The sequence below is a fragment of the Lissotriton vulgaris genome, chromosome 3_1 (genome assembly GCF_964263255.1).
Source record: "Lissotriton vulgaris chromosome 3_1, aLisVul1.2, whole genome shotgun sequence".
Classification (NCBI taxonomy): Eukaryota; Metazoa; Chordata; class Amphibia; order Caudata; family Salamandridae; genus Lissotriton; species Lissotriton vulgaris.
Window position 1 is genome coordinate 757,007,101 of NC_141689.1, and position 17,058 is coordinate 757,024,158.

Sequence of the window (17,058 nt, forward strand, 5' to 3'; positions counted from 1 at the left end):
TGCCAATACATTGGTAGATTTTTCTGAAAATGGATAATAGTAGAGTCTAGTATTGGACTATAGGTTGGAATGAATGATTTAAGACATGTAAGGAAACAGATCTTCAGGAGGAATGGTGTAACATAAAGTGAAGTGACAGACAATTGGGTGCCATTGTATTCAGAGATCAAGAGTAGATTTTTGAGAGTGTGGGTGATAGAGCATACGCATAATCCAAATGCTACTGGGTGAGTAAAAAGGATACATTACTAATTTATAACCCAGGCCAAGCCCCAGCAACCAGAGAGCAAAGTATCCAGGGGACAGGGTGGTTGAATCAGAAGTGAAAGGCAGGAACCCCCCAGGCCTCTCTTATTTAACATCCCAACAACAAATATATTTGGGGGCCTAGAAGTAGTTGATTGACTAAAGCCACTGCACTACTGGGAAAAGAATTCCACATGTTTGGGGGTACACTGTGGGTGCATTATTTTTGACAGAGTGCCTTATCATCCTCGTGTCACTTCTGAGGTGGGGGCAGTGGGAGAAACGGCGTACCCCAGTACAATACAGGGTGAAATTTATAGGGGGCAATTGATTTATGCTGCAAAAAATCCTCATCAATGAGCCTGCAAAAGGGGGTAGAGCAGGACACTGTACTGGCTTCTCAGCCCCCAATCCCTATAGTTGAGAAGAGCCATGTCAGCTTTAGGAGGGCAAGCAGTTCACAGGGGGAAGCTAGACCACCTGTTATAGATACCCACTCCCCAAACTTAGGAAGACACCTCATCTAGGATGCAGGTCTTGTCATGGATTGTTGTGGGACTTAGTCCCAAACTGGTCAATCATGCTAAGGGGATCTCTGTGGATAATATGATGTATGCTTGTTTCAGGAAACATCAGCTGGGCTATGCATTATTCAGAATAGGTGCTACCACCATAGGAAAGAGTGAACCCTCTGGGGGGGGGGGCTTTGTACCTGGGTTGGTATGCGCCTGAGCGGCACAGCTAAGATGTTAGAAAAGTCTTCAAATTATATCCTGCGTATTCTGCTTACTTTCATACCAAGAGTTAAAATTGCCTTGGTCAATGTCTATTCTAGACCTGTAAACTATAGTAAAGAGTCTCTGATCATTGATCAACTGATCACTTTTATATCATCCATTTCTAATAACTATTTAGTGATTATTTGTGGAGATCTTAACTGCCAGTACAAGCCCTTAAATGGCCTCAATGGGGGAACCCCCAGTGAATAGGATCTGCACTGGGCAATCCTTTAACCAAATATCCCTCCAACTAGGCCTTGGACTCCGTTGGTGCTTCATATCAAATATTTTACCTTGAAACAATCCGTAAGGGCTTGTAATGGCTGTACCAAATCAGACTCACCTGGGAATCACACATTTACTAGAACAGGGCATTCGTTCATTATAGATTACATCCTGGCCAAGGTGAGGCTGTGGCATAGGGTGGTTGACTTTGTGGTTGTGCCCCGCTACGACAGTGATCAAAATGCCCTGATCTTGGAGGTGGTGATTTCGACCTCTGAGGCTACTTTCAGTTCAAAATCCGTGCCAGACGCAAGATTAACACTCACCAACTGCAGGAGAAGAGCTCGGTAGACAACGATATATCAATCACCCGATGGGCTAGCTACCCTATATGAATTTTTCATTCCATTTTTAGAGGAAACCGAACATTCTATTGCAAATGATTGCAAATCCATCTCTCTCACATGTGTTGCTGAGACATAGAAAGCTCTGACCTTTTTCCTGGCAGGTGAACAGTCAAAATATCGAGTCCAAAATATCAAATGGACATAATATCGAGTTTTAAATATAGAATGGACAAAATATCGAATGGACAGAATATAGACATCAAAAATATCGTTTTTAAGGTAAGTAATGTAATATGGAATGTTAAAAATATAGAAAGTTAAAATATCGAAGTTTATATTATAGGTTATTAAAATTATCGATTTTTTAATAATATCGAATTTTTTATAGTGTTTTTTATGTTATTATATGTGTGAAAAGTGTGTATTTATGTTAAAATTAATTTTAATCAATGAATTTTGTTTTTATAATTTTTGCGTAATTTATTTCTGTAGCGGGTTGTGGGTTTATAGGGGAATAGGGTGGGAAGTAATTAATTATAATTAATTAAATATGTAAATGTATTTATTGGTATTAATTTTTAACTAATTGGTAATTAATTTATATTTGATAATTAATTACATTTTAATAGGTAATTAATATTAATAATTGATTAATTACTAATTATGTTAATTTAACTAATTTATTTTATGTAGCGGGTTGTGGGTTTATAGGGGAATTGGGTGGGAAGTAATTTAATTAATTAAAAATGTAATTTTACTTATTGGTATTAATTTTGAATTAATTGTTAATTAATTAATATTTGTTAATTAATTAAATTTTAATTGGTAATTCATTTCAATTAATTGATTAATTGCTAATTATGTTAATTTTACTTATTTATTTTCTGTAGCGGGTTGTGGGTTTATAGGAGAATTGGGTGGAAAGGAATTTAATTATAATTAATTAAATATGTAAAATTATTTATTGGTATTTATTTAGAATTAATTGTTAATTAAGTTTTTATGGGTAATTAATAACATTTTAATTGCCAATTAATTTAATTTAATTGATTAATTGCTAATTATGTTAATTTTACTAATTTATTTTCTGTAGCGGGTTGTGGGTTTATAGGGGAATAGGGTGGGAAATAATTTGTGTATAATTAATTAAATAATTACATTTATTCAATTGTATTTAATTCGAATTAAGTAATTTTTAATAATCAAATAATTAATTGGTAATTTGTAATTAATTTGTATTAATAGGTAACTAATTGTTATAATTAATGTTATTAGTAATTTTAATAGATTATTTATTATATTATAATAAATTGGTAATTACTTTTAAATAATTTTTTATAGATATTAATTTATATATTTTTTTAAATAATATATGAAGTATTTACTTTCCCTAATGTTGCATTCTCTGGAGTGGGAATAGTAATTTTAACCCTTACGCTATCCAAAGCTTTCCCTACTGTTGCACTCTTTGGAGTGGGCATAGTAATTTTGACCCCTACGCTATCCAACGCTTTCCCTACTGTTGCACTCTTTGGAGTGGGAATAGTAATTTTTACCCCTACGCTATCCAACGCTTTCCCTACTGTTGCACTCACTGGAGTGGGAATAGTAATTTTTACAGCTATGCTATCCAACGCTTTCCCTACTGTTGCACCCACTGGAGTGGGAATAGTAAATTTTACCTCTACGCTATCCAACGCTTTCCCTACTGTTGCACTCTCTGGTGTGGGAATAGTAATTTTTACCCCTATGCTATCCACCGCTTTCTCTACTGTTGCATTCTCTGGAGAGGTAATAGTAAGTTTTACCCTTTCTGCTATCCTACGGTAAAAATATTTTATATTTTTTATTAATATTACGTTCATATATATATATATATTTATATATGTATATATATATATATATATATATATATATATATATATATATAAAAATATATATGTATTAATAAATCTATTTGTATGTTTTTTTACTTGCATTAATTATTTATTAATTTTAAGGTTATTTAAGTATTTTGAGTATGTTTAAGTTAATTATATTTATTATTTCATAAATTTTTAATTACTTTAAAGCATTTAAATGAAAATTATATTTTGACTATATTTTTTACATCGATATTTTTGATTTGATATTTTTGTACTTACCTGTTTGGAGATAGGAAGTCGATATTTTGGCATTCTATATTTTTTACTCGATAATATGGCAGTTCTATATTTTTGTCATCGATATTTTTTCAGTGATCCGTCAGAAGAGACATATCAAATAAAAATCCTCTAGCAGAGCCATTGGTATCCATAGAGTGCTGTGACTGGCGATCTAAAAAATGTCTCAAATCCTCAGGGCGTTGAAAAGATTTTAAGAAGTTATCCTTTCAAATGCTCTTCGTCGATGGATCAAAGAGACCATATTTGTTGCCTAGACTCCGTAGTTGAGGACGAAGAGAAGTGAATTCTTTCCGAATTGAGACAGTTTCTCCGGCAAAGTCTTGATGAATAAATATTTTTTTTCCATTTTCCATCAGTGAAGGTATTTCCCGAGCTGCTTTTCGGATTAATACCAAATGGTGATGCCTAAGGACTTTAAAAATCATTTGTCGTGGCTTTGTGTGCAGAGGGTTCCTATGTGAGTGAATTCTAAGAGCCTTATCAATTTCATACTTTTCTGGAAATTTAATTTATAAAAAGGCTAGGCAATAAACCCTCCAAATATTGTCTACAATTATTTCCCTCAACATCTTCAGGTAAAATAAATATGCGTATATTATACTGTCTATTGCGATTTTTCAAGTCCAATAGTGCTGTGCAAATAGGTGAAATTTTACCTACAACTGGAGTAAAAGCGTCAATTTTAGCTTTATTATCCTGTATTTTGATGGAATTATCGGATATTTTCATTGATAGGCTCGCAATTTCTTTGCACACATTTTTAATTTCAGAAGCAATGGTATCTGTATTGACACGAAGTGCTTGAATTTCCTCCAATATTAAAGATAGTGAGGGTTCCGAAGACTCCACTACTTTAGATTTTGCAGGAGGCGGAAACACTTGCTGCCTTCTTTTTTTATTAACAGTACTCTTATTTTCCATTTTGAAGTAAAATGAGGCAGAATAATACTATACTATAATAATATATATAATACTATATAGAAGCAAAGTAGTGAATGTGTATGCTAAAGCTGTGAAAACATTCATGAAATGGCTGGTGCAGCAGCTAAACCAGACTGGGGGAGTGGCTAGGCCCAAGCCAGGCCCTTTCCTGAAAATTACTCAGCCCCACTGATTAACAATCCAGGCAGTACCTTAAGGCAGTGGAGGAAGCAGGAACCAGGGAGGAGAAAATACCACTTTAGACGCGCAGAAACTCCTGAAAAGTGCTCACAATGCAGGCTAGCACTGTTGCAATGCAGCAACCTTAAATTGCCGCAAAATCTGACTAAATTTCGTTGTTAAATCACCAAAACGAGTGAAAATGCGGTGGAGCTCGCTAATCTGCGGCCATCTTGAGCAGCGCGCTCGCGCGTCTCAGTCTGGGCAGCTTTCTGATCTGTGAGGGTATCCTTTAGTCTCTATTGGATTTGTTCTTTTACTGTAACACCGTTGATATACTATTTGTATGTGTTTTCCATGCGTAACAGACAAAATGTAGGCGATGATGTATGGGTTCGGATATTCTGACCTCTTAATGAAAAATTATTATAACAATAAATGAGTCCCTTAGACTCAGATTACTCCAAGTTCTTTTGCCAGCGTGACTTTACCCTGATAAACAGAAGGGAATTAACTAAGCAATATTCCGTTTTTCTCTGGTATTCTGAACGCGACTTTGCTATTGCTCCCATTTAGCTGCAACCAGTTTTCCTTCAGCCATGAATGTCATTTAAGCCAGAATACCAACTGACACAGTAACTAGTAAAGACACACATTGAGTGTCGCTGTCCTAAGAGTGCAATATTCGGCTGGAGGGGTGCACTCACCAAAGTCTACTAACTGCTTAGCTCCTTTAAGGGAGTGTAAGTATGATTCATTTTCTCTCGCACACACGTCCTTGCAAATAGTGTGAATATGTATTGCCATATGTCAGACTGAAATAGGGTTCATTATAATATGAACAGATATTTTGAAACTTCTCTTTTTTTGGGCTGGTGGGGGGAAGGCTACCTATTTGCTTTTTATTTAAATAGCTTATATTTATTTTGTGCCCTTTCCTCATAGGCTACAGGCATCTTTAGACTTTTTCTTCTTGACTTGCCTCAGGCTGTTCGTTTTTACTTGGCAGGGCACCTTGTAGTTCTGCGCACATGGTGACAGCAATAAAGCATAGCTAAGTATAATAAGATATTTGTTTGCATGACATATTATTCTGATATATAAGATTTAATACATAACGAATTACTCATAAACAATCTGAAATGTGTGTTCTACGGAATATCAGAGCATTGCAATTCAATACAAAATCCCAGGTGCATGATAGAAGAAATCAATATGTAAGCGGAATGAGGCACCATGAAAGTGGAAACTACAATCAGTCTTCTGTCACAGTGTGAGCCCGAAATTTATCAATACCACTTGTGCTCACATTTTTAATAACAGCTGTAATCCATAAGACAAATGATTCAATGAAACATAAATTGGTGTGAAATAGATTGCATTTAATGGTCAATGTAAAAGCAGGCTGTGTCTGCTGTGAGACAAGGTGCCTGCAGCAAGTTGAAATGCATACATTCTTCCATACCTTTAAAAATACCTATGCAGCTTCTTTACAAGTTAAAACCTGCTCAAATTTGCAAACATGGTTCACTTTTTCTGCGAATTCACTAATGGGGGACACTTCTATTTTCGTGCCCGAGCCTATTTTCTATCCCAGTCCGATGCTGAGTGGAAACACATGCAAGATAGGCACACATGTAATATGTTTTGCATACACCAGGATGTAAATAGCACAACTGGACCTGTCAGTTTAAAAGCGCTTTATATTACAACAGAGGTTAACCACAATTGGACTAGATTGATTTTGAGGAAGACAATTGTTAGAAATTGGGTTTCTTATTGGCAAAGGTTTGCACCCTGTCCAAGTAAGGACCAAAATCCTAGTCAGGATAAGTCAGATACACAACCTAAATGAACCTGTGCTCACCCTCTGGTAGATTGGCACAGAGCAGTCAGGCTTAACTTTAGAGGCAATGCGTAACGTATTTGTGCACTCTTTGATTACAGTAACACAGTACAAACACCACAAAAAGCCCCCACACTGATTTATAAAAATAGTACTCTCTTTACTGAATAAAACAAGACCAAAACAACAAAATTCCAATACGTATTTCTCCAGTTAAGTCTTTTTAAATATTGCTGGTAAAACAGTGTTCAAAATGTTTCTCATATTTCAATGATTAGAGGCAGGCCCCGCCGAGTCACAGTACATTACGGAGAAGAGTAGTTGGGGCCACTGTCGCTGCAAGAGCCGGGCTGTGGAGGTGTCGGCTGACCTCATGAGTGGGACCTGCGTCGCTGTGGCTTCCTGGATGGGAAGCAACCAGCGTTGCAAACACTGCGTTGATCCTCTGTATGGGCTGATGACCCTCACGGGCTGGACCAATGTCTTGGGTACTCCCCTGGTCACCCGGAAAACGCAACACTGGGAGGCGCTGGTACGACATCAGGAAAGGGGGAATTGGCACGCACCGTTGTGGCGTGAGTTGAAGATGAAACACTGATCCTGAGCATATCAAACAGCGACGGCTCGTGGAGGGAGTTACGGTGGGGCAGGAGGGTGGGGAGGGGGAGGGGCAGGGTGGAGGTTGCTAAAAACCGGCATATGGATAATTGCAGGTAAGTAAACAATTTAATTAATAAAACGAATTTCGTAGTGCGCCTTGCATCGCAAAATGCAATGCAGTGCGAGCTACGAAATTCGTTTTATTAATTAAATTGTTTACTTACCTGCAATTATCCATATGCCGGTTTTTAGCAACCTCCACCCTGCCCCTCCCCCTCCCCACCCTCCTGCCCCACCGTAACTCCCTCCACGAGCCGTCGCTGATATCAAAGTACTCAATCTCTCTCTGAAAGCTGCAGTGCTAGTTGGAGGATGAAGAGCTGATCCTGAGCACAACAAAGTGCTTGATCTGCAGGAAAATAAAGCACTCACTTTTTCACAAAATGAGCTGGCTATCAAGCAGGCTCTGGTGCTTGTCAACATTCACCTGCCAGACTCATGGATTCCAGAGTCCCACAGCAGTGGTAGGAAGCGGATGTCTTTGATGCCCTGAGACTTTATGAACAGGGGACAAGCCAGCAAGTCCTTGGAGTTACTAAGAAGAGACAAGGGTTTAGAGCTATGGTTTAGTCCTTTTCACTCACCAGGCAAGAGGCAGCAGGCCAACACAGCAAAGCAAGTATCAAAGTGACAGGCCCTCGCACAGCAATCAGAAGAAAGCAGGCCAACTCAGCAAAGCAGTTAGCAGAGTGGCAGTGTCTCCTGCAGCACAGCTCATCTTCATGGCAGAGTATCCTCAGGTCCCAAAAGTGAACTGAGTACATGGTGTCAGAGACCCAGTACTTATACCCATTTTAGTCTTTGAAATAGGCACACTTCAAAATTCCTTTGAACCTCACCCATTCATTGCCCTTCTTTTCCAGGCTCCTGACACACTGCAGTGGAGTATACAGGTCTTTGTGTGTGAACAAGCACAGCCCTATTCAGGTGCAATTGTCAGCTCCTCACTCTAGTTCAGAGAAACCTATCAGCCTGGTGATGGGCCATCAAGATATGTGTGGCACTCCTCCGGTCCCTTTGTGTGTGACTGTCTAGATGCACAAAACCCTGCTGTCTCCCAAACCATATGAGTATTCAGGGGCAGGCAGAAGCACAGAGTGGTTAAAGTAAGAAAAGGGTAACTTTCTAGGTGTCATTTCCAGACTAGTTGGGATTTCAAATTGTGAGTCCAAAGACACAAAACTTAAAATGTCTATCTATTACCAATTGAATATTACACTTCAAAGATTTTTAAGACAATCCCAATGTTAACCTAGAGAAGAGATAGGTCTTGCAAGAGTAAAAAACGAATTTAGCAGTTCTTCACTACAAAACATGTAAAACTCTAAAGTACATGCCCTATTTTTTAATACACTTCACCTTGCCCATAGGGCTGCCTAAGGCATACCTTAGGGGGGACTTATATGTAATAAAATGGAAGGTTTGAGCCTGGCAAATAGACAGCTCACATCTAGTGGATCAAAATATTAAAAAGTACATTTATTGTAATAAGAGAAATCCAAGACAAAATTGTGTGTTACATTTGTTTTCTAAACTGAACTATGATATCCATTACCACACTGGTTTTGGAGTCTTAAGAAAGCACATTTAATTTGAATAATTGATATTTCATATTTCAGCAGAATGTTTAATCCTTGGTATGTTTAAAAAAGCAATCCAGCAGAAGCAAACAACACATAAAAAAGTATAATTTAAGTTTGCAGACACTATAGCCTTAATCGCCCTCCATAGCGGACTGTACCTGTCACTAAAGGCCGTCTCCTATGGTAAAGGCCGGACCCAAAGGTGAGGATCTTTAACAAGGGCCTTTAATGGCTGGTATAGCACAGCTACGTTGGGCTATAAGGCTAATAGAACAATTTCCACTGGGGGGCAGAATGTTCTAACACATAAAACAAAGGCCTCAGTGAGCCCAAGGGGATTTAAATCCCCTTGAACTCCATGAGGACTTTGTTCACAGCAACACCTGTGAAGACAAAAATTGGAATGTTGGAGCTTACCAGCCATTAGAAGCTGGGAGCTCTCCATTGTCTTCAATGGAGCCACCAGCATTCCAATTTCCTGACAAGTATAATATGCGTGTATCTTTTAAGTGATTGTAACCATATTCTGGTGTGCTAGATGGACTTTTTAGTGCTATGTAGTTAATTACAGCATCTTGTTACAACTGCCCTTGTGTTATGAAGGTGTGGCAGTGTACAATGTTTCTGGGTAGCCGAGTATTGCATCTGTGTAACCTTTGCTGTTGCAAGTTGTAGTCTCTACCATCCAACCGGAGAGCCTCTAAATAAAAAAAATGTGCCCTAACATTGGGAGCAAAACCTCTAATAGTGAATTCAGAACTTATATTTTTTAATTATAAACAGAATATCAAGAAGCAAATCTTTTAACATTTTCATGAGAATGAGAAAACAAAATTTCACCCCAGTTTCTGGAAGGACCATTGTGATAATGGAGCTTTCTTTCCCACAACTTATTCCAACTCCATTCCTTGCGGTTTCAGTTTGCCTCAATCAATAAATCAAGCATTCAACCAATCATTTGTATAGTGTAGCAACTCACCTGTGTGGGTCTTGAGGCACTGGAGCTGTACTCACTGTGTGGAGGTCATTTATTCAAACAACCAGGTCTTTAAATCTCTTCAGAATTGTTGGAGTGATGGTACGGTTCTGAGGAGCAGAGGGAGTTGTCTAAGCCTTGGCTCCTAGGTGCGAAAAGGAGTATGCTGTGCTGTTGGTTTGACGTATCCGGGGTGTTTTCGAGGAAAAGGAGGTGGAACAGAGGTGTCTGGATGATTGGTGGAAGGTTAGGTGGTTGTTGATGTATGCTGGTCCTTTGTTGTGCAGGGCCTTGTAAGCTTGGGGCAGAATAGTGACCTGGTATCTTTTCTGGATCAGGAGCCTGAGATAGAGTCTGATGTGGGTCCTGCTGAGGAGTTCGAGGTTGAGTCTTGACGCTGAGTTGTTTGGAGTCTCTTCAGGAGGTGTACCATGATACCTACATAGTGCATGTTTCTGTAGTCCAATCTGCTGATGACGAGGACCTGCATGACAGTTCTTCTGGTGTTTACTGAGGGCCATCTAAAGATCTGACAAGGTAGGTGGAAGAGATAGCATTTACTTGTTTCTTCATGGATAGCTTGTTATACAGGATGATAGAGAGGATGCGGGCGTGGTCTTTTGGGTCAGCGGGTTTGCCGGGCTCCACGGGCCATCATTAGCCGTCCCGCGGTGAGGTGTTGCTCGCAAAAGGTATGGGCTTCCATTTTTAACAAGATGAGAATAAGATAGCTGTCCTTTATCCAGTCCGCAATATTCATCATGCATCCGTGGAAATTGGCTTTTGTAGTGGGTGGTCTTCAGACAGGGAGAGAATAAGTTGTGTGTCATCAGCATAGGAGATGATGTTGAGTGTGTGGGATCTGACAGTGTCAGCCAGGGGGGTTATGTTGGTGTTGAAGAGGGTAGGGCTGAGGGAGAACACTGGTGGACGCCGCAGCTAATATTCTTTGGGTCTGAGGTGAACAGTGGGAGATGGATCTTCTGGGTTCTGCTGGACATGTACAATACGATCCATTTGAGGGTGTTTTTTGAATTCCAATCCATTTGAGAGCATTTCCTTGAATCCTTACCTCTTCACTGTTGGAATGTTGAATCACAAATTTCTATTCTGTCAAGGAGCTGTGTTGATCTGTCAGGCAGGTGGCCCTTGGTTAGTAAATATTCTACCTTCATGTAAGGCTTGTTTATTTTCTCCCTGGAGATGAGTTCCAACATGTGTGGTGTGGACAGTGCTGATACCATCACTCCACTCTCTGTATCACACACTCGGTTGACAGTGTTTTAACTATTTTCATCTACGTGTTGTATGCTCCATGGTTACTCTGGCAGTAGTCTTTCCATATTGTGAGGAAGCACCTATCTTAGTAGTGGTAGGTCTGTCTGTATTCTCCTTGCTCAGCTATGGCTGAAAATATGAGTTTGAGCCTCACTCCTGTACTGCTAGTGAATGTGGAGTTAGCGTTACCTCTCTGACCAATTTATTGGTACCAGTCTATGTGGCTCCATTTCTCTATCAGTGACCTGGATCACTTTGCTGTTGGGCAAGATCACCAGCTCTAAGCAGTAGTAAATTGCTCCTACGACTAATAGGGTCAGGTTTTCTATGAGCAGTCTCCTCAGCATGTTCTCTGGATTCGCTCAGCTCACTGGATGTGATAACTACTCCATGGGGACTTAGGTGATTATCGATCTTATAGCCATGACATTTATCAGGCTTCCTCAGGCAGTCTGTGGCATTTCTGTATTAAGACAGCCACAGTTCTTTTTAGTGCTCCAGCCAAAATCATATTTTGCCGGTACGCCCCAACCAGCACTGCTGTTTAAAGCAGTATTTTAGGAATGATTGACTATTTCAATGGAAAGTCTTCTGTACTTCCTCCAGTAAAGTTTTGAATTTATTCAACCTTGTAAAGCAACATTTTTAACTTTATTGCCAATAGATTTCTAACTTTGATTACTATATCCTAGTATACTTTAAACCAGTTTTAGTTAATTTTCTATTTTTGTTTGCAGTATTGTTTTGTTTTTTTGGGGAGCATTATCATTTGAAGGAGCTGAGGAGAATAAGCACACAGCGGAAGTATAACACTTTAATATGCAAGTAGAACAACACATGTCTTTCATTACATTTTGTACCAAAAAAAATGTATGTGCCCTTGTGAGATATCCAAACTCAGGCGTTTCCACTCCGGCTATACTGGACATTTAACAAACAATACCACATATGTTGCAAGAATATAAGTGTGCAGGAAATGTGGTACGTGAGGAAATCTTGCTAGGACGTGTAAGGAAATGAATGTCAAGCGAGTAAAACACTTGTTACCTAAAGGCATCTAAGCTAATGAAGCAAATAAAAGAGAAAAGAGAAAATCATTGAAAAAAGCTATAATAGAGGCTAAAAGGATATCATGTATGTTACAGGACAAGAGATGTAAGGCCAACTCAATTTGCTTTGCAACTCTATATTAATTCTCCAATTGGTAAAAAGTTTACCACATACAAGGCAGCAAAATAAAACACTCAACACTGGTTCTGGATCTGTAGTTCGTCTTGTTTATGGTTTACTCCCAATCCTCCTCCTTCTGTCCAGCACCCTCTGGAAAACATAAGTACCAGGCCCTTAGCTTTCCAGCTTTAGTGCTTTTCACCCATCACCAGTTAAACACCTCCATGTAACAAAGTGAAGTGATGTGACAGCTTTTAGATAACCACCTAGCCTGTGTGTGACTATAAGGATAGATTAGCTCCTTAATATCGTTCACCATTAAACGCATGCCAACCCACAGTACTCCTCAATAAGGTGTCAATACCACACCCTGTGAGTGCATGGCATGCCACAGTAGCTCTCAACTGAGGTCAGTAATGTCCCAATGAATACTCAATATCCCACAGAGCCCGATACGCAAATACCGCAATCCACAAACCCAGGATGCGCACACTTGATTGCCACACTTGCATGAAGCCATGACTTCAAACCTGAGTCACGGCAAGCTCATCCAGCACATCACTCCTTGGGTGCTTTTGGCCACAGATAATGAAATCAGCTCCGGTCCTCTGTTCTCAGGTTCTCCAACGATCCATTATCCGGCTTGTAGTGACCGAACCACCCGGCCTGTTCACGTACGCTACACATGCACACACGCACCCCAAGGGCTTAAATAAAGGGGCTCTCAACCGCTCTGGGTCTTGGCCCAGTAATACGCTAGTGTGTCTGCGTCCCCTCATTTGTTGTCAAACTGAGTCTGCGGCCTACCACCCATCTTGAGTATCCCAGTGTAACGTGATACATCATAGCTAAGCCATCAGCACATTCAAACCTTTGAACTCAAACTCTGTGCCTGCCACCGTCACCACTTCCACCTGTCCTCCAGTGTCTTGCGATGACCCTTCTCCACTCACGTCCTCCAATGACACCGTCAGCCCTCCTTCAGTGAAACACAGCGACCACACCCAAATGCAGCTAATCCAATGAAGCAGATATCCCAGTGTAACAGGATACCACACTGGCGATGAGGAGGGTCTCACCCACACCTCTGTGCCCCACTCAGCATGCCTGTTCCTGGTGCTGTGACAGCGGCATGCACAACTGAGGAAGATGCCCCGCAGAGCATGTGCGGCCTGCCTGCTGGCCCCGGATTGCAACCGCGGCGGGTGCCCACCCCGCGCAAAGACTGCTGTTGTGAGGGAGAGGTTGCGCTGTTGTGCACCTTTGTCAGCAGGTGTCCACCCCGCAGTGCCCAGTTTCCCGGCCTAAGCCTGGGTCGCGTGGTGGCTGCAATGGGCCAAAGTCGACGTAAGCGGCAGCACTGTGAAGGTGAGTTTGGCCCTGCTGCGTGCCCGTTTGTGCGTGCCGAAGACACACACCTCCCATGCTGGTTTGGTCAAGCTTGGACTCCAATACCCACAGGGCCTGCCGTGTGCTGCGCTCCCGAGGTCACGTTGTGGAGCTTGCGGTAGGAGGTCAGTTGAGTGCGTCCCCGAGCAGGCTGCACAGCGGATGGGTGCTGGATAGTACATGTGTGCGGCGCTTCCCAGTACGTCCGAATCCTGCTGGGTCCAATCAGTTGGCCAGTGCCCACCACGGACCGGCAAACTCCCATATCTGCTGCTTCTGTGGGGCCCCGCTTCTGAGGGAAAAAAAAACAGTAGCTAAGAGGAAAGAAATTCTGCCCAGTGATCTGCTCATCACTGCCCCCACGCCAGCCTGCCTGCTGTCTGCAAGTGACATCTGCTCAGCACTGCCCTCACGCCAGCCTGCCTGGCACACCACCTGACACACCACCTAAGTCTGACACACCACCTACCTGCCTAGCACTCGCCAGTGTCTCCTGCCTGACGACACTGGAAAGACATTTGCGTCAAGGTCATGCGCTCTGCACCTAGCAACTAGCGGAGTGCTCCTACCCCGCAAAGCTTGCCATGCTGTGCCAGCCCCCAGAGATTGGCAGACCACGCTAACAGTCCAGGATGAGCGTACAGAAAGCAGATGGTGTGGGCAATGCAGCTGCGATGCCGCCACCACCTCAACGGGCTGCTGTGCTGGATCATCCTCAACCTGGTCAGGCCATGGCTGCCCCACTACCGACGTTCAGTGAACTGTCTCATCCCGCAATTCTTGCCGTCCAAGGCAATGATATATACATATGATGGAAATGAGCCGCTTCCTCTACGAGGAATCATGGAGGTTGAAATTGCTAGTGAGGGTCATAGTCTCAACACAAAGTTCTATTTCACTGAAGGAAACCCTCCTCAGTTGCCACACAGTGGAGGACCTGGAGCTAGTGTTCTTTGCAAAGCAGGCCCATGACTTACATGCCCGAGAGTTGCTCAGTGACTTTCCCCTGCTGTTTGAGGGCTGCCTGAAGGGGAAGACGATCAAGCTGCACAATTACCCAACGGTCTAGCCCATGGCCCTGAGGCATCGGTGGGTGCCATTTCACTTGCGGCTGCAAGTGGAGGAGAAGCTGAAGAAGTTAAAGGACCTAGGGGTGAAAGAGAATGTGACGGATCCCACATCATGGGTGTCGCCGTTAGTCATGGCCCGAAACATAAACAACCAGGGGCCATTCGACTCTGTGTTGACATGTGCTTACCTAACAAGGCCGTGAAGAGGGAACGTCATCTCACACCAATGATGGATTACATTGTGGCTGACCTAAATGGCACCAAGTGATTCACAAAACTCAACCTCAATGCCGGCTATCATCAGCTAGATCTCCCCCCTGACAGTAGGAACATCACAATATTCTGCTCACACATAGGATTGCATCGCTACAAAAGATTGAGCTTTGGCATATCATCGCCCGTGGAGGTGTTCCAAAACACAATAAGGGAGACTCTCACAGGACTACAGGGTGTAATAAACTTGAGTGATGACATCTGTGTCTTCTCCAAGACACTGGAGTAACACCATATACACCTCAGAGCCAGAGCAGGACTGCGTGTTGACCCGAAGAAAGCGGAGGCCATATCTTCTGCCCCGAGACGAACATCAGCCACAGAAGTCCAGAGTTTCCTCGGGATGGCCACGTACTCTGGCCGATTCATTCCCAACCTGACTTCCCTGTCTGTGCGGCTTCGGGCTCTCACGAAGTCTGGTCAACTGTCAGTCTGGTCCGCGAGAGAAGATCTGGCATTTCAGGCTGTCAAGGAGGCCCTCATCAATGACAAACTCATGTCATACTTCCGCCCACATCATCGCACAGAGGTTGTGGTGGATGCGACTCCCGTAGGACTGGGCGTAGTCCTGATACAGGAAACAGAGTCCAAGGAATGGGTCCCAACTACATACGCCTGCGGGGTGCTGACTGCAACGGAAATGCGGTACGAAAAGATAGAGCGTGAAGCCCTGGCCATTAAATGGGCATTCCAGCACTTCCATCTCCAATTATACGGGCATGTGTTCCGGGTGGTCACGGACCACAAACCTCTGGTTCCTCTCTTCACTGGCACATCTCGTCTTGAGGTAATCTTTTGTCCAGGGGCCAACAACCCTGCCGACTTCTTATCACGGCACCCTGGCCAGCCAGCACTGTCCAACGTACTACTTGACGAAGATTACACTGAAGAGTTCGTTCGTATGGTCTCCCTCAAAGCGTGTCCAGTCGTGCTCTTGTTGGAAGATGTCGAGAAGGCTACCAAATCGGATGAATGCCTTGCCAAGGTCAAGACCAGGGTAGCCAACAGAAACTAGTGTCATTTCCTGGATGGTGTCAGCTCTTTGACTGCGGAGAAAAGGCTGTTCCGACAACAAGTGTGGAGAGTTCAGAGTGAACTCAGCAAAGGCCTTCATGGAGTTGTGCTGCAAGGAACCACCCTAGTGATCCCGAGGAGTCTTCAAGAAGAAGTGGTCCTGCTAGGACATCAAGGGCATCAAGGAGTCTTGAAGACCAAGGCCAGGCTGAGGAGCAAAGTTTTGTTCCCTGGGATGGATGCCATGGTTGAGGAGGTCATCTGCTCATGCCATGCCTGCAACATCATGGGTGGCGATCCTGCACCGCACCCGATAATCACTAAAGATCCGTGCCAGGAGCCATGTTCTGCAGTGAGCCTAGAATTCAGATAATTTCAGGATGGATGGAGCACCCTGGTAGTCATCAACTCCCACTCGAAATTCCCGGTGGTGGAACTGGTGCCATCAACAGCGTTTCACCACGTCACAATGGGCCACCATTCCAGGGAAGAGAATTCCAGGAATACCTCACCTCTAGAGGCATCCGACACCGGAAGATCATGCCTCAGTGGCCTCAAGTGAACGTAGAAGTAGAACGGTTCATGCTAACAATGAATCAGGCCCTCAGAATTGGAGTGGAGAAGGGAGAAGATGCTGAGCAGTGCCTCCTGCAGTTTCTCAGCCCATATCGCCAAACCTGCACTGCACCACCCAGTGTGCACCAGCTCACCTGGTGTTTTGGAGAGGGCCCAGAGATAGCATTCCCGCGGACCCGTCATGGACTCCCCAGCGCTGGATCAAGAGGCTGCACAGAGCCGGAGGAAGATGTCAACGAGAAGGCGAGTCAAGCCCAAAGGGCACAACCGATGCACCTTCACGTTGGAGACCACGTCGTAGTGTAGGACCGCTACCCCGGCTGGAAGTATCGAATCCTTGTGGCTCAGGGGTTAGAGGCG